We start from the raw sequence: 18130 nt of genomic DNA on the forward strand, positions 1-18130 counted from the left end.
TAATAAGTGCAGATAATAATAACTTAATTTACATTTTTTCACTACCACAATAAAACGATTTTGGGTTGAATTGTTGTTGGATTCTTGTTCTTCCCTGGTGACACTTTGTAACACTGCGACGCTTCTGAAACATTTTTGTGTTTCAAAACTTCAGTTCCACCTTTCTCCGTCAGACTAAACACCTTCGATTGGTAGGAATTTAACGTTTTCTAGGCAACATTTCCTTAAATATATTACTGTAGAGTTGTTCCTCCATTACTTTAAAATGCCACTGTGTAGACTCCGTTTCATGCGCAAATACAGCTGTAGACGATAAAGTGAAAAAAAAGTGTTTTCGGCAGCTTTAAGACACCTTTCGAGTCTCTCGACTGGTCTGAGAGTGTTTACACCTTGATACTTTTTCAGTACTTGTCGTCATAGTGTGCTATCGCCTTGATAAATGGAAGAAAAACTGTGTAATTTTAGATATGTCTTTCGATTTATGTTCGGCCTTAACTGTATCTGTCTAAACTACTAAAAAAAGCTCAGGCATATACTTCAACAAGGCATTCCACAGTTGCCAAATAATCTCTGCAAAGTTTTATGTAGCGAAATTTTCTAACTCCCCATATCATAGCCGTTTCATTACGCGAGTCGTGAATAAGACTTCTGCTATATTGTCAAAAGTGAGGAAGCTTATGGGATAGCGATATGCACATATACAGATGGCGGCAGTGTCGCCTACACAAGGTATAAAAGGGCAGTGCTTTACCGGAGCTCTCATTTGTACTCAGGTGATTCATGTGAAAAGGTTTTCGACGTGATTATGCCCCCACTTCGGAATCAAGACTTTAAGCGCGAAAAGGTTGTTGGAGCCAGACGCGTGGGACGCTCAATTTCGGAAATCGTTACAGAATTCAATATTCCAAGATCCGCATTGCCAAAATTGCCGAGAACACCAAATTCAAGGCATTACCACTCACCACGGCTTTTCTTAACGACCGAGAGCATTGGCGTTTGAGTAGAGTGTTCGGTGGTAACAGACAAGCAACGCTATGTGAAATAGCGGTCGAAATGAATGTCGGACGTACGACGAACTTATCCGTTAGGACAGTGCAATGAAATTTTAATGGCTCCTGGCAGCAGACGACCAACGCCAGTGCCTTTGCTAACAGCACGACATCGCCTGCAGCACATCTCCTGGGCTCGTGACCATATCGGTTGGACCCTGGACGACTGGAAAACCTTGTCCTAGTCAAATGAGTCCCGATCTCAGTTGGTAAGAGCTAGTGGTAGGGTTTGAGTGTGCCGCAGACCCCACGAAGCCATGGACCGAAGTTTTCAAAAAGGTACCTGGCAAGCTTGTATTGGTACCATAATTGTGTGGTCTGTGTTTATATGGAATGTCCTGGGTCCTCTGCTCGAACTGAACCGCTCGTTGATTGTAAATGATTATGTTGGGCTACCGGGAGACCATCTACAGCCATGTTTGGATTTCATGTCCTCAAACAACGAAAATTTTTATGGATCACAATGCGCCATGTCGCCGGGCCACAGTTGTTCACCATAGATTTGAAGAAATTCTGGATAATTCGAGCGAAAGATTTGACGACACAGTTCGCCTGACATGAATCCCTTCGAACATTTATGGGACATAATCGTTAGGTCAATTGGTACACCAAGTCGTGCACTGGCAATACTTTTACAACTATGGACGGCCATAGAGGCAGCATGGCTCAGTATCTCTGCAGGGGGCTTCCAACGACTTGCTGAGTCCATGTCACCACGAGTTGCTGCGCTACACCTAGGAAAAGGAGGCCCATCTCGTTATTAGGAGGTATCCATTGACTTCTGTGACCTTTCTGTACAAGGTCTAGTCAAATAGAAACGAAACAGACAGAAAAAAGTGTTTATTATTTTGAAAATCACGAATATCTTCCTTCGGTGTTCCAAAACTGTGGAAATCGCATTGGGAGAGTCTGGACTGTATGAGGATGATAAGGGTTTCCCAGCGGAACTTCTGCAGCACAGTCGAAACGATCTTGGCTACATCCCTTACACATTCTCCGAACAGTCTCGCTCTCTCCCGATGCTATATCTGTATTTTTAAAGCCGTGAATGAAGACATTCGTTGCTATCGATTTCTTCGGACAAAGAGCTGCACGTCTGGGTACTGCTTCCGTGGGAACCCGCAAACTTTTTTCCATGAAGGCATTGTCTTGCTTCACATTAGGATAAACGTATTAATAGTTATGGCGATTATTTTTGAAATAATAAACAGTTTACTTACTTTTACCCATCTGTCTCGTTTTTATTTGACTGCCCCTTAGACAGGATGGTTCCCTGATGATGTTACAAAATTTCAGCGATGATGGAAAAACGATATTTTAAGGTAAGATTGCGTCGAAAGTTACACACGAAAATCGTTCTGAGCGCTCCTACACCCCAAACTCTGAGCTTTCCATATTTTGGGAGGAGGTATTACGGACCACAAAAACAAAACAAGAAATAATTGTGTAGTAAACACGGATTCTAAAATGTAGAAGAAATGCTTTTCACGACGGATAATTCTTCTGTTAGGCAGACCCCACTCTTCGTTACACCATCATGCTATTTATATTTTAGGTATAAAAACATTTCATACGCAACGTCTCTGGTAACATATTAAAACTTAAAGACATTGCTAGTGAAATACAAAGGGGCAATCACAGTTACACGGTGCGTATCATGAAAACATATTGTAGAAATACAGGGTGTTACATACTTCTAGGACTTGTAGAGTGGAGTACAAAATATTTTCAATAGGAACCCATGTCCGGAGACGTAGAATTTCCGTTCTACGACGGTTTCATTTAGATGTTTACCTCATCTACTTTTGCTTAGGGAAATGAATTAGGCATGATGCAGTAGAGTTATTAAGTAACAATTAGAAAAGAGACATAACGAAATATTCATTTATCGCTTAAGCATACCTTTTGTATTAACGCTTAAACATTACGTGTTTACATTATTCCAAAACATAAAGGAACCCAGTATACTGTACGTACAGAACGTAATGTTGAAGTATTAATACAACCAAATGTACTTAAGTGATAAATGGATATTTCGTTATGTTTCCTTTCGAATTGATAACTAACAAATGTACTGCGTCACGCCTAATTCAATTCCTCAAGCAGAAGTGGATGAGTTAAACATCTGAACTGAAACAGTCGTTTCTGGACGCGGCTTCCTGATCAGAATATTATGCACTTCCCTCTACAAGCCCTAGAAGCTTATAACGGGAATCTATGAACACCCTGTATGTCAAAAGTGTCAGAATCTATATGGGGGAGTTGCACGATAAGCGATTACACAGGTGGAAATATAAAACATATCAGTTTTTCAACGATAACAGAAATTAAAAAATAAATGAGTAAAACCAACAGAAAATATCGGATGGAGATTGCAAAAATTGATAAATTCGAAACTAATTTTGAACACATTCAAGTGTTAACGAAAATATAAAACTAATGCAGACTAATCTTCTCCGAGGAAGGGTAAAAACAGTATGAAAGAATGAAAAAATACTGGAAAGAAAGGTTAAAACAACAGCAAACGGAAGAACAAATCTTGAACAATTGCTTTACGTGGTCTAGAGTTGGTTACATGCATATAATGAATGTGAATAAAAGAAGAAAGATAAGATCCTAGTTCCTCGTCGACATAAAAGCCATTTACTACATCACTTCGATCAGGTCGTGGAAAGGTATTAGGAGACGGGAAAAGAATTACATTAACTTTCTCGAATTCACCACCTCATTAGGTGATTTAAGGATACTATAAAAATCTTAAACCATGGCAATCGAAGGATGTTACTCCTAAATATTAGTCCCTTTGTGGAGGACGCTAACGTATCTTGCCGTTTCGTTTAGTGTATTACTTCACATGTACTCTCAGGATCGACTATGCTAACCGTGGTAAATCACATTGGATCCATCAGATTCAGATTTTCTCAATTCCACATTACCTTCTGTACTGTCTTTTCTTCAGAATAAACCCTCAATGGCCGGCCGTGGCCGAGCGGTTCTAGGCGCTTCAGTCCGGAACCGCGTGACTACTACGGTCGCAGATTCGAATCCTGCCTCGGGCATGGATGTGTGTGATGTCCTCAGGTTAGTTAGGTTTAAGTAGTTCTAAGTTCTAGGGGACTTATGACCTGAGATGTTAAGTCCCGTTGTGCTCAGAGCCATTTGAAACCCTCAATATTTTCCTGTACCACACGATTTATTTTAATATTATTTCTACTCTAGTAAGTACTGTAGAATTTAATCAGAGGAAAAGCATATCATTGGAAAATCTGGCCAAATCATATTTCAGTCCCAATGTATTTAACTAGTTTTTTGTATATAGCTGAATGTTCCTAATGATGAAGACTTGCTTAATAATTCATTGTATAATCCAGAGGTCCAGACGGTCCATAAGTGAAAATTATCAATATACCGTAGTAATCCAGAGGAAGCTTACACAGTTCTATTGTACTACAGTATACCTCAGTAATTAACGACTGTACAAGGTCGCTGCTTTTAACACGAAGACTGTACAGCCCTGACAATATTGTAATGTGAGAAAGGTGATTATTGTTCCGTTAAACAATGTTATGACCTGCCAATTGGCTTGTAACACTTTAAGTGAAAACATCCATCCTGTTTTACCAGTCTGCCCAGCCTACGACGTCCGACATCTGAAATGGAGGGTGGCCACGCAACCCCACGACGTTTGGATGTGGTTTTACCTCGGTTTCGCCACGTGTTGAAGACCCTCACCACAGCACTCCTCGGACACCCAGCAAGTTGTACACTCGTCGAAATGCTCGTGTGGAACCTCTGGGCCATCACTGTGGTGGTCAGTCCACCATAATCAGCCAATTGCTGTTGAGCGGGAGGGCCACATAAGCAACATTCACAGTTTAAAACAACAACACTTTTATTAACTTTTCTTTGGCCAAATAAAATTTTATCTTTAAAATTCAAAAATCCTTACAAGCACGGGCAACCGCCCTATTCAAACGACAACATTAATGTTTAACCAAGCGTTAAGTGACTTGCAAGTTTTTTTAGTTCTATACACAGTAAAGCTCCGAAAAGGAGACTACAATAATGAGATAAAGTTTAACCAATAATGGATACCACAAAAAAAATTTTAACACAAAAGAAAACAACAACAGATACACCCCTTCGTGACACATTTTCAAAATAGGTGACGTCACATAGGCACGGGCTAATTCAAGTAGCAGAAGGGGGGTCCATTGGACCCAGACGAGAGGCGGCTACACCCAGAACCCACAGCAAGCGGGCGAGCTGGACAGTGTGCCGCACACAGTACACTATAACACACTGGAAAAAAGGTCTTAGAGCCCGTGCTACTATTCAATTTCAGAAAAAAGGTGGGGGGGGGGGGGGGTGGGGGGGAGGAGAAAATGGCAAACATTAATTCCTCAAACGTAAAATAACTACGATGTATAAAATAACAGCCTTTTTCACGAACATTGAAATTAAATAGTAAGGGGTGAACCAATAAATAATGCCCTTGGCGTAACCTTAAAGGACGAGGGCGAATAGCATAACACTAAGCCAGCTTAGAAAATTAAACTACACTAGTAGGTTAACAAATGCTCACTGAAACTGGGGAGCTCATTTAAATTACCCCTCAACAGGATACTGGTAAACTTAAACAGTCAAGTAAGGCTACCACTTCACAGTTTACGAGTGAAGAAGTAATGCAATTAGATAACACAAAACGTACAGATTCAATGTTAAGCCTGTTCTTTGAAGCAACTATAACAACGTCCACACGGCCCACTGTACCAGAAAAAATATTAAAGTTTGACTATACTGGCTTATGCCGTCCGTCACTCCGAACTGCAATAGTACCAATTAATACACCTCACTTACTCGAACTGTATCACATCACAAAATCCAGATAAACCTTTAACCAAACACAATAACACGTGTTTACTTAAACAGCACTAAATAGAGGAGACCTTTTGGTTGGCAAGACAACAGTTTCCAGTCATGGTGCCGATACTTGGGAAGCAAGGACCAGTATAATATGTGCACCAAAAACATGACAAGCAATTCTCACCAAATCAGGGATGCACGACTCGATTCGGGTAATGTGGCCAAGTCCAGTTCCCACACTACAAGGCAGGTTCGGTCTCGCAAACGTGTCAAACACACCACAACCTCTGCGTCGTGCCCCAGCCTGCTCAACCACGCTCGCCTCCGATTCTCACGCTCGCCTCCGATTCTCACGCTCGCCTCCGATTCTCACGCTCGCCTCCGACTCTCACGCCGCGCGGCTCTCCGGCTCTCCCCTTTCTAGCCTTATGTCCGTCGCGGCCAAAAGCCACGTCAAACGCCCGAGCCCAAAGATCACACCATGCCGACCCGATCGATCAATCGATACGAGCCGGCACGGCTCAATCACAATCTGCTCTCGATCAATTTCAGATACATCGCTCTCTTTCTAGAATCTACTAGCGGACAGCCACTGACAGTACGCTCATTGTTACTATATGCACAGCGTGTGTGTCTGGCGCTAGGTAACGCTGCTATCGATTGAACAGATTTATATCGGTAGCAGGTCGATGGTCATAGTGTTCTGGCTGATCAGTGTGTATCTTTGTGCAATTTCTCGATCTGCTGCATAGCTGACTCGTAGGACGATTCCCCTTCGGCTTGGCCGTTCGCGCGTTTTTAAAGTAACGGATAGGTCTACCTATGCAAAGATCCTTCTAGAACAATCGAGACGTATTCTGTGTCCCCTCGTAAATGCCATGTCCATGTAACTTATGACCTTTCCTGTATTTTTTAGTTTACTGGCTTTTGAGCCGTGGCCACACAGCCATCTCAGTAGTGGAATGTCAGTTATGATGACAACAACGTAAAGACTCAACATCCAGCCCCCGACGGAGAAAATCGCCGATCTGGTAGGGAACCGGACCTGGGACCATTCGGGTAACAATCCAGCGCGCTGACCGCGTAGGTACCGAGGCGGAATCCGACTGCTTCACTATCGCCTTCCCGCTCGAAGAAACTCACCGCCTTCCATATGTGACGTTCAGCCGGCTGTCTGCTAGTGTCATTTCAAGTGCTCCCTTTTACTTTAATTGGAGTAGAAAGATAATAGTTTTCTTCTCTTTAAATTTAGGTAAAACCTTTAGTTATTGCTATTATTATCAAATGTAAGTAGAAAGACGGATAGAAGAGGACACATGTATACATTACTAGGTAACGTAATTACTTTGTTACATAGTGATATGTTATAGGCTGGATTAAAAACGAATTTTAGTAGTCGACCGTCGATAAAATATACCAATAAAGAATTTGTGGCGTTTAAACACTTCAAGACGTTACATAATACAAAGGGCTGACTAAGATCCCTTAGACATGTGGTGTTTGATTAAAAGTCATTATTTTTTTCTCGTTTAAGCTGTCTGCTAAAGCAGGCGCAGATTTAGTTGTTAATAAAAGACTCGACGTAGGAAAAACGCTGCAGTACCGCCTGCAGCCACGCGATACGTGGACGCCCCCCTGAACACGCGCGTTATTAGCGATGGACTCACATGGGAAGTTTATCATCCCGGGCAGTGCAAGCGGTCCCAAAGTGTTCATTTATACAGCGCTCCGGCGCGCTATGGAGGGCCGCCGACACCGTGTAATGGAATTAGTTTTCAGCGCTAACGAAGGCTCCCCGTGCCTGCCAATAAAACGCCTCTTCCATTTAGCAGTGCACAATAACCGGATCGACCGGCCCTGTGCTTTGTTCTCGCCGGCCGCTGCTCTGTTTGCCGGTCAGCCCGCAGGCCGCCACTGCTAACATCCCTCCTGGCTTCAGTTAACCACAAATACGAGCTGCCACCAAATTTAGACTTCTGCGACCCGTACTGCAAGTGGTTTCATCGCCTGTCCTATCGACTCGGGGTCTCACATAGCAACATACTTATCACAATACAAGGTGCTTCAAAAAGATTCATCCACACTGACAAGGCTACGTCTTTTACATGAATATTGGAATCAATTTTACGCATATAACAGCAAATTTATTATTTTGAACTAATCGTTAGCCACAGCTGTGTATATACAATAACGTCAGCTGCCCTCACATGTCTGCCCGTATCAGTTAGCACAGCTGGTGACGTGCGCCCCACTCTCTCCAGTCCCATACTGTCCCGATGCAAGATGTGTCGGCGTGCTCATTGTCACTGCTGAGCAGTGCGTATACAAGAGCTCGAGTAGGAGAGCTCATCTATGCATCATGTTATTGAAGTACCAGTACATTACACAGCGTACACATTACGTAACCAATAGTGAGGAAGTATGGATTAAACACAATGAAGATTGTGTCAGCAGTGTATGCATCACTTTGAATCGCATGATGTAGCACACATCAACCAATAGAAACAGTTTCTCAAACATGGTAAATATTAAAAGCCGAAGAGTAAATAGCTTTTTCAAACATTAAATATTTTTTCTCTGATTAGAGTAATATTCCTCAAATCAATAATTATCTAGTGCTACTCTCATTTCCAGCTAACTAACTCTCATTTCTATAGCACACTTTATTATTTCTCAGGGTTCAAGCTATCACCATACAAAGTTTCATTTAAATCGTTTCAGCAGGTTATACGTGAAAACATAGCAGAGCTATACTTGTTTCGTAAATAAAACTGCCTTTTCCTGCTGATAATTACTTTATTTATTAGCAGGAAAAGGCAGTTTTATTTACAAAACAAGTATTTATATGTTTGCTGTGAACGATGGCCACACAAACAAATTTGTTACAACGGAGGTAGTTTCGCATTTATAATATTAGTGTGTATACAACTTTCAATTACGATATCTGCTTTTCTGCGATCAGATATTGATGAAATGGAGCCCATGGTGCCTGAAACTATTGTCAAGTTACCTGCGAAAATCCAATGAAAATTCGTCTGTTTTGGATATTAGCATGTTCATACAGAGAAACAGATACGAGGGTTTTAGAAAAAATTTTTAATCACAATATATTTTTTCGTGATCATATTTAGATGAAATAAAGCCTGTATGCTGCCTGAAGTTAAACTTAAGTCACCTCTAAAAATCCCTTGAAAATTCGTCTACTAGTTTTGGAGAACCGTGTTCAAACAGACAAACAGTTTTACAAATTTATTACTCTCATAAAAGACAGAACCATTCAGTTCAGAAGAGCTCGGGGTAGACAGGAAGACTAGAGAACTAATCTACTATACTCTCACAGACACAACAACTCATGTGAAGTTTCTTCGAAAATAACTGATCCTTTTGAAGTACGTACAGGAGTCCGACAAGGAGGTGGCCTCTCATCGCTTCTGTTTAACGTTGTGTCAGAGTCATCAGGTAATGAAAAGAAATCTACGGTATAAACATCAGGACTACGGACAGAGAATCCAAGTGAAGTGCCTAGCTTTTTCTTGTTATCTATCTCAACTGCGTCCGCCTCCAGTAGCTGAATGGTCAGTGTGACGGATTGTCAATCTTCTGGGCGCGTGTTCGATTTCCGGCTGGGTCTGTGAATTTTCTCCACCCAGGGATTGGGGGTTGTACTGTCCTCATTATCATCCTATCATCTTCATCGACTGCAGGTCACCGAAATGGCGTCAAATTGAAAGAGTGTCACCCGGCAAACGGTCTGCCCGCCGAGGGCCGTAGCCGCACGACTAAATTAAATTAAATTGTCTTAACTGCGACTAGTGAGGAAACCAGGTACGCCCTGGAGAAGTTACATGAGATAGCATCAAACGCATCGAAAAGAGACATGAAAAGACTCATTTGATGGAAAATTGATATAAAAATATCAGAAGATCCCCACTTCAAAGGCATAATGGAACAATTTCGTATATATCTCCTCTTAAATGTCTGGTAGAAATTATTTTACTATCTCGACCAGTCAGTAGAGCCAACTTACGAAAAGCGATCAAGCTACAGGACTGGCCAGAATAACATAAGGTCACTCTAATGAATGAGTGATATCCCATGATGTGAAACTTTGGCATTACAGGTCAGTTGTCTTCCCTGAAGCACTATATGCCTCAGAATCTACGCCTCTAGGAGCTCCTTCAAACATTGGTGGTAATTTATAATGGCAACATAATTTATTTTATCTCTTGATGTAGCATAAAATTCCAACGAGATAACAATTTTATCAATAAAATAGCGAAGTACAAATGCTTCAGTTGTAAACAATCAAGCTGATCCATATATACAAGTTATTTTAAAAATTAACGACAAAATGTAAGACCACATTTCGACCCAAGAAGTTAACAAACGGTTAAGAAAATGACACATTTGTTTTAAGATTATAAGATTTACAAACTCCTCCTTTCAAATAACGCAACATAGTGGGTTTTAAATAACAGACCCCTCCAAAATTTGTGAATGGCCATGAATTCTGCTCGCTAACGAGCCAGGACTATTAGTAGAAGAAATTATTAACACCATAGAGGTAATCTTGACCCCTACGAAAATTTACAGATAATGACACAACTTAAATAACCCCTAAAGTTTATTATTTATCCTAGAAACAACAAGCATGAGAAAAAATTGCCTATACATTTTTCATTTGTTAAAAAATCAAAACGATCGTCCTATGTTTATGGGCGTTTTCCCATTTAGCTTTCATCTTATAAAGTACTATACTATACATTTATACGGTTAAAATTTTAAAAATTGGTAATAAAAAGTACAAATTTTGTACTCAAAGGCAAATTTTGCCCTGGATTCGTACAACCTGTGACTATAATTCGAACTGTGACTAAATTTCAATTAGCAAGCTCGGCATACAGTAACTCATTCAGAAAACTGCTGTTTCTTCAAGTAAATTTATGGCTACTTCTGTATTACCTTTATGTACTACCTCCATTTGTTTATTTACACATCCAAGCTCTTTTGGATGTGATCACCATCTGTGCAGGAGTCATACAAAATTAACCATTTTATGTACAGGGGGTAATGTCACCTGCAAATAACAGCATTCTCTCCAAATGAAGAGCGTTTCTTGAAATTTTCGGTATACGAGTACCGTAACCTACATTTTGAAACTTTTCGTCAGGGACAAAAATGTGTTATTCAGTTATTATATCAGAGAGTGAACATAAATAATGGACACTCTGTATATTCAAGTACAGGCGCTATGTTTCTAGTTAATACAGACTTTCATCGCCTATGTTTTGAACACTGCTGCTTCTTATACCTTCTATCAGAGAAATTAGTACACCAACTTATGCAATTTGGACATCCTATACGTTCAAAATATCAAGCGTTTAGTTATAATGTCACTCAACAATTTCAAACTGAATGGACATTGGAAATATAAATCCCTTAAAATAAATACGTGTTACATGATTTATAGACAATTGTAATAGGGGCAAATTTTTTCCTTGGTTGGTGCTCCATGTAACCTAAATTAACCTGATGCTCATGAGATTAAACACAGAAACTACAATAAAATACATTGATCACTTTCCAGAGCAGGAGACTGCGTCGCATCACAGAGAGGAAGCTGTTCCTCTTGAGCCTTTCGAATTTACGAATATGGCCAAGCGCCGCTGGAAACTACACCTTAACGGTGGCCGCAACAATTATACATGAAGCAGAACTTCAACAGGCAGTAACCACGCACATACCCGCCCAACTACTGGTAGGTGCACGGTGTAATGATTTCAGTGCGGTCGACACACTGTCATTGCACTATCACAATTTTACGAATTCAAAACACGTTCGCCCTGTTTAGTCTTTTGACTGGGGGTCTGCCGCTGGTATTAGCTTCGCATAGGTGTAGCGGGCGTTGTTCTGCAGCGGACGGTTCCCTCCTCCATGGGCTGCTCCACACACGATCTCCTGTCCACGCCTCGGCAAGCTGGAAATAGGGATGGCAGTTATCGCTGAAAAACCGGTTTTCGGTTATACCAGTTTTTTTTCCATTTTCAGTTTAAACTAAGTGTTAAAACGGCATGAAATAACCGGTTTCTGAAATAACCCATTCTCGATTTTTTATTTGTATTATTTTAACAATAGACGTAGACATAGAACAAAAACTGAAATATTTTAAGGTTTCCTTACGCTTTTATACCTCACGTTGAAGATACATGGACTGAAAATATCAAAGAAAAATGGCTAAATAAAACAAAACTTAATACATCCACCGTTTACTCATTTTACCGAAAAGTGGTAAGGGATTCAACACGACAAAAAAATTCACCGGTATTCCGCTGCTGATTCTAATTATGTAAGTCTCTGCTCAAAAAACTGCACGAATAGTCAGTGACAAAGGGTGAAAATTGGAGTAGGACAACTCTACTTTTCGTGTTAAGTTCTGTGTTTTGAAGGGCTACAAGCAGATAAAGGCGCGTTATGTAGACATAGGCAGCAGATAACGCAATTTTCTATTTTCAACGCAAAGTATGAATGAATTATTATGCTTTTAATTTATTGCTGTTGCCAAAACTCATTTCTCTTTTGTTATTTCGTGCGATTAACAGACAAAAGATAAGCTTTTGTGTAAACTTTGTAGCATCCTTTCTCTTTAATTATTTTCAAAGAAGAACCTGTGTCTCAGTTCGAATATATCATTATTTTTAAGGAGAATTTGAATATATCTGATTTCCTACTGCCGAAATGAAAAATACTCGTTCAAAAAATTTAGATGAAGAAGTTAGATAGTAGGCAAAATATAACGTTTACCAGAAACAATTTGCATTACAAATTAAAATTAAACTTTCGGTAATTACTTAACGCATTGAATCTGTCCATAAATGCTTGTTCTGTAAGTCGATCTGTAAGTTGACTTCGTTCATCAGAAACAGTATTATTAAAAGACGATACGAATCTTTCAGGAACCATAGAACTTACCACAAAACTATTTTTTAAAAAATGATGTATCAGTTTTCCTAGTGGCTACCAGTAAAATATAAAAATATGGATTAGAACGGAGACCAAATCAGTACCGAAAAATACCGTTCATTCAAAACTAAAATACCGGTATCGGTTTTAAACAGTCGATTTTTCCCATCCCTAGCGGGAACACGTTCAATTGGGTGTCTTGCGGGTGTCGACGTGCTGGCCGCGACATCGGACGCGCTCAGGCTGCGTGTCCGTTGCCCAAATCAAAAACTTCGTGGATCGGTTGTCCAGGACTTACGAGAAGACACCACCAGCGAACGCAAATCGTTTCGAATCCTTGTTACCAATCACACATTAGAAAAGGAAAAAAAAAGACCTAGAAAAATGTGGACAGAGGAATGCAAGGACAAACACAGCAAATTCATGAAGAGATTTCCGGAAGAGAAGAAGAAAAGGAAGCTGCTTACCGAGCTAAGAAGTTCAACTGCGCTCTTTAACTGGACATAACGGAAAAATGGTGTAGCCTTTCGCTCCTGTTGTTCGATCTATACATCAAAGCCATTAAAGAAATAAAAGAAAGTTCTAAGAGTGGGATTAAACTCAGGGTGAAAGTGCGAGGTGCCGGGGCTAGCAGTGTATTTAACACTAAATTCTTCTAGAATCTCCATATATAAATGATGCTCTAAGCCCCTCCCCCCTATTCTAACTCCGACTTTTGCTGTTGCACATGGATTAAAAAGAAACGCGGACTGACTCTAATCGGCCCTGCAAATGGAGTAGAAAAGAGTTTGGCGCCTGCAATAATTTACTTTGATAAAGGAAAGTTTCATTAACGTAGTGAGAAATGAAAGGGTTGCTCTACTGATTAACAGAATGACAGTTCTGTCCAAAATAACAATATGATTTATTATGACTAAACTCAAAATAATAAACAAACACATGAAACATTTACAAAACATCAAATCGGCTAAAATTAGATACTCAAATAAATGCTGTGAAGGTGAAATTGTCCCTAAACTAGATTGTGACATTTATGACAAAGTGGTATGTGGAGCCAATTCCTTGCAACTCAAATCTTAAGAGAAACACACAGCCAACCCAACATTAATTGCTGCTACAGTAGTGAGAACTCAGACAATGAACACCCAAGACAGAACAAAGTTAGAAAAAGTCGAACAGGCGCGCTCTGCTGAGCTCTGATTATCACTGAGCAAATTCCCTAATCTGCCGATGCTGCGGACATACATTACCAAGCTGTCTTCTTAACTGCAAGGACACGATCTGGCGTACCGGAAGCGATGGCTGGTTGCTTCGACGTCCCACCGTGGTGATGATAATGTCGCGAGTATAGCCCGAAACAAATTATCCTGGTCTGGTTGTTCCAGACTAAAGACTTCCTATCAATACAAATGCGCCTCTGAGGGAGACGAAGAAGGCCCGCCACACAATCACTGAAGGTACAGTGATTGATTTTAACAAGCGAAGTCACACAATAACTCTGATACAGTCAACGTTAGCCAAAACTGATCAAGACAGACAACATAGGCCGCTTGTACGCAAAACGCTCATTTGCCAACTGTACTCGGAAAGTTACGTTGAAGTCGAAACTTCAACAACTTCGTCAAACATTTACAACTATATAAAAGTATATTAGACAGCCAATGGAAGCCAGGCTGTCCAGAGCAGCGAGAGCTCAGTCTTGTAACCTACTCTGACCAAAAGGCGAGAGCCGACTCTGTCAAGAGCACCCGTACAAGCCGAACACAGTACATTCCCGCCTCCACGGCAGTGGCCGTGATTAAACGTTCCAATCAGCAGCTCGAAAACCGGCGGAAAATTTCACTCTATTGCCGAAGCACTACCATTCCACCAATGGAGATTCTTGGCGCCAATTTCTGCGCCGATTTTGCTACGTCACGGAGCTATGCCCTGAGCAAGCCAATCACAATTACGATTTTGCAGAAAACACGGCAATTTGCCTGCAAAGACTGCCTGGGAACACAAGTCATTCCCACGCCTCTCTGGTAGCCCGCCAGAAACGGTTTTCACTAAGTTTCTGTGAAGTAACGGAATCTCTAGCCCCGCCGCCCCTTCCAGCGTATCCGGGCGTGTCGCTCCCGCTCTTATGACAATGTTGGCTTCTGAAAAGCATCCACTCAACTCCTTCACACCCGTCAGCTTAACCCTTTCAAGCTCAGCAGAACTCGCCTGTCACCGGACCACCCAGATGACGAGAGACGCTGCGTGGGAAGTCCGCGTGTGAAGGAATAGCAACTTTTCACCGCATGCAATTGGAGAGGAAAATCGAATAACTCAGAGTAAGATAGAAATATGAGAGGGGGCTTCTGCCACCTCTCATAGCCCCTATGCCATTTTAGATTGTAATTGGCTAGCGGTTGGCTCACTTAGGAGCAAGGTAGTGAGTCAATCGCCCAAGAACAATCTTGCAAACTGACTCCACATGCCGCACTCTATAAAAAAAAATCACTGCAACTGAAAAATGCAGCTCATAGAGGAAGGATTATGTATGATGTAGCCAACTTCACCTTCTTAATGTGGAACTCTAACACTCACATCACACATCCATACCCAGGGAGCCCCATCCAAACACCGATTCCCACAGCCATTCACGCTCTAAATATGGCCCGGGCATGTGAGTCAAATATGGAGCAGTTTATTCTTTACAATCAGAGTTGGAGTGCTCCACAATTAAATGCCCAAGATGTTACAACAATTTGAATCATTAAACTAACCTGAACTCACTCACACGTGATACTATTTAAGTTAACGATCTCTTTGTGAGCTTTCAGAATCTAATTACAACCCTCGATTCATTCTGTCTCCCTGCAGCAAGAATAACCTTTACAAAATGTTCCCTGAACTGAAGGTCCATTCACAATCACAGTGGTGGTATCTGCTTCAGATTACGGGGACTTGAGGCACACTGTTTGCATACACACAACAATAAATACAGAATACCAAAAAAACAACATGGTGTGGAGAACAATACAGTAATTTGTAATTTGTACGCCCTACTCTATCACTTACATAAGAATTACAGTGTAAAACACAAACACATACAAGGTATAACATACATTACAAAAACAACACTAGAGAAAGAAATTTAAGAAAAAATAACAAGGTTCATGGGGTGTCAAGTTGTGCTTGCACATTGCACAATGTTCACGACTGTGCTGAGAATGAGGTACTAAATCACATTGTTAGAAATATTCGAAGCACTTCACAAATTCGTTAATTTCTCTGAGGGGGTTGGTATGTTGAGTCATATGCATTGATGCACGTGGTTCCATGCCTTGAGCATCGGAGGGGGGCTTTTGGGATGGGGCCACAGTACTGACATTACATAGGGCTAAACGTCAGGTGTTGTTGCTACGTTGTTGCAACAGCAATAGGGTGTACTGTAGCATCTGCAGTACACTCTTGAGATTGCAGCAAGACCCACGCATATGATCACGGCAGTGCGGGAGGAAGACATAGTGATAGGCTCTCCTCACGTCGATTAATTGTCTCTGAGGTCTACTAGTTGGGATGCATCACTAGTCCAGATCTCTTCTCTCCATGGACAGTACTTTACGTTTCCCAATATTGAAGTTCGACGAGGGATGATGGCATGTGGAGTGACTCCACAAGTGTGTGAGGTCATCCAGACAGGATCAAACTGGGAGCGACGATTGCTACAACTGCTCTCTAAGTGAGAGGAGAAGTTAGAAATGAGACAATTCATTTGTTAGAGTTTCTGGCACGATACTGCTTTGTGTATGCAGATCGGCCAATGCTAGTGAGTTGTAAAATCTCAAACAGGTGATTATATAGCGTCCCTTTCTGTCCTGAGGTGCATGAGGTGCAGGTTTTGACTCCTTATGTGATCTTCTTCGTGTACTCACGACAACGTGGTCTGCCGCAGGGAATCCCTCCAAACAGCTGCCGCATCCAGAGAGCTAGCTGGCTGTTGCGTCCTGGTCGCGTGTCAGTGTCAACGGCCAGCCTCACTTTCGCTTGTGGCCCGGCGAGGGCTGTCCGCCGCCTAATCCCTCAGGTATACGGCCAGGTGACTGTCAGCTTGTAGGACCGGACGCTGCCGCGTCCTTCTCGTCAGGTGGCGCGGTGACGCTCCCCTTCTTGCAAATAGCAGATGACCTCTTGTTTTTAGCTCCGGCTGGCCTCAGCATTGCCCCGATTCTCGTCATCTGCACAGTTCTGACAAAAATCTTATGCCTAACTTTTTCCTATGACCTTTTATGATATAATAAATTTACATAACGATACATTGATTGTCCGTCATTTCAGACACTCTTATTTTAATTTTATAGTTATCAACCAATGGCTATCATTATAACAAAATCTTGGTATATCTAATCTAGACATGGAAACAATCTATCTTGATATTTGTGTAGAGACCGATCTCACTACTGTACGTGGTGTGTGGCGCTATATTGGATGAACAATTAAATGTGCGGGCCCGCACTAATATTACTATTACTTATATACACTCCTGGAAATTGAAATAAGAACACCGTGAATTCATTGTCCCAGGAAGGGGAAACTTTATTGACACATTCCTGGGGTCAGATACATCACATGATCACACTGACAGAACCACAGGCACATAGACACAGGCAACAGAGCATGCACAATGTCGGCACTAGTACAGTGTATATCCACCTTTCGCAGCAATGCAGGCTGCTATTCTCCCATGGAGACGATCGTAGAGATGCTGGATGTAGTCCTGTGGAACGGCTTGCCATGCCATTTCCACCTGGCGCCTCAGTTGGACCAGCGTTCGTGCTGGACGTGCAGACCGCGTGAGACGACGCTTCATCCAGTCCCAAACATTCTCAATGGGGGACAGATCCGGAGATCTTGCTGGCCAGGGTAGTTGACTTACACCTTCTAGAGCACGTTGGGTGGCACGGGATACATGCGGACGTGCATTGTCCTGTTGGAACAGCAAGTTCCCTTGCCGGTCTAGGAATGGTAGAACGATGGGTTCGATGACGGTTTGGATGTACCGTGCACTATTCAGTGTCTCCTCGACGATCACCAGTGGTGTACGGCCAGTGTAGGAGATCGCTCCCCACACCATGATGCCGGGTGTTGGCCCTGTGTGCCTCGGTCGTATGCAGTCCTGATTGTGGCGCTCACCTGCACGGCGCCAAACACGCATACGACCATCATTGGCACCAAGGCAGAAGCGACTCTCATCGCTGAAGACGACACGTCTCCATTCGTCCCTC

This window comes from Schistocerca americana, chromosome 1 (genome assembly GCF_021461395.2).
Source record: "Schistocerca americana isolate TAMUIC-IGC-003095 chromosome 1, iqSchAmer2.1, whole genome shotgun sequence".
NCBI lineage: Eukaryota > Metazoa > Arthropoda > Insecta > Orthoptera > Acrididae > Schistocerca > Schistocerca americana.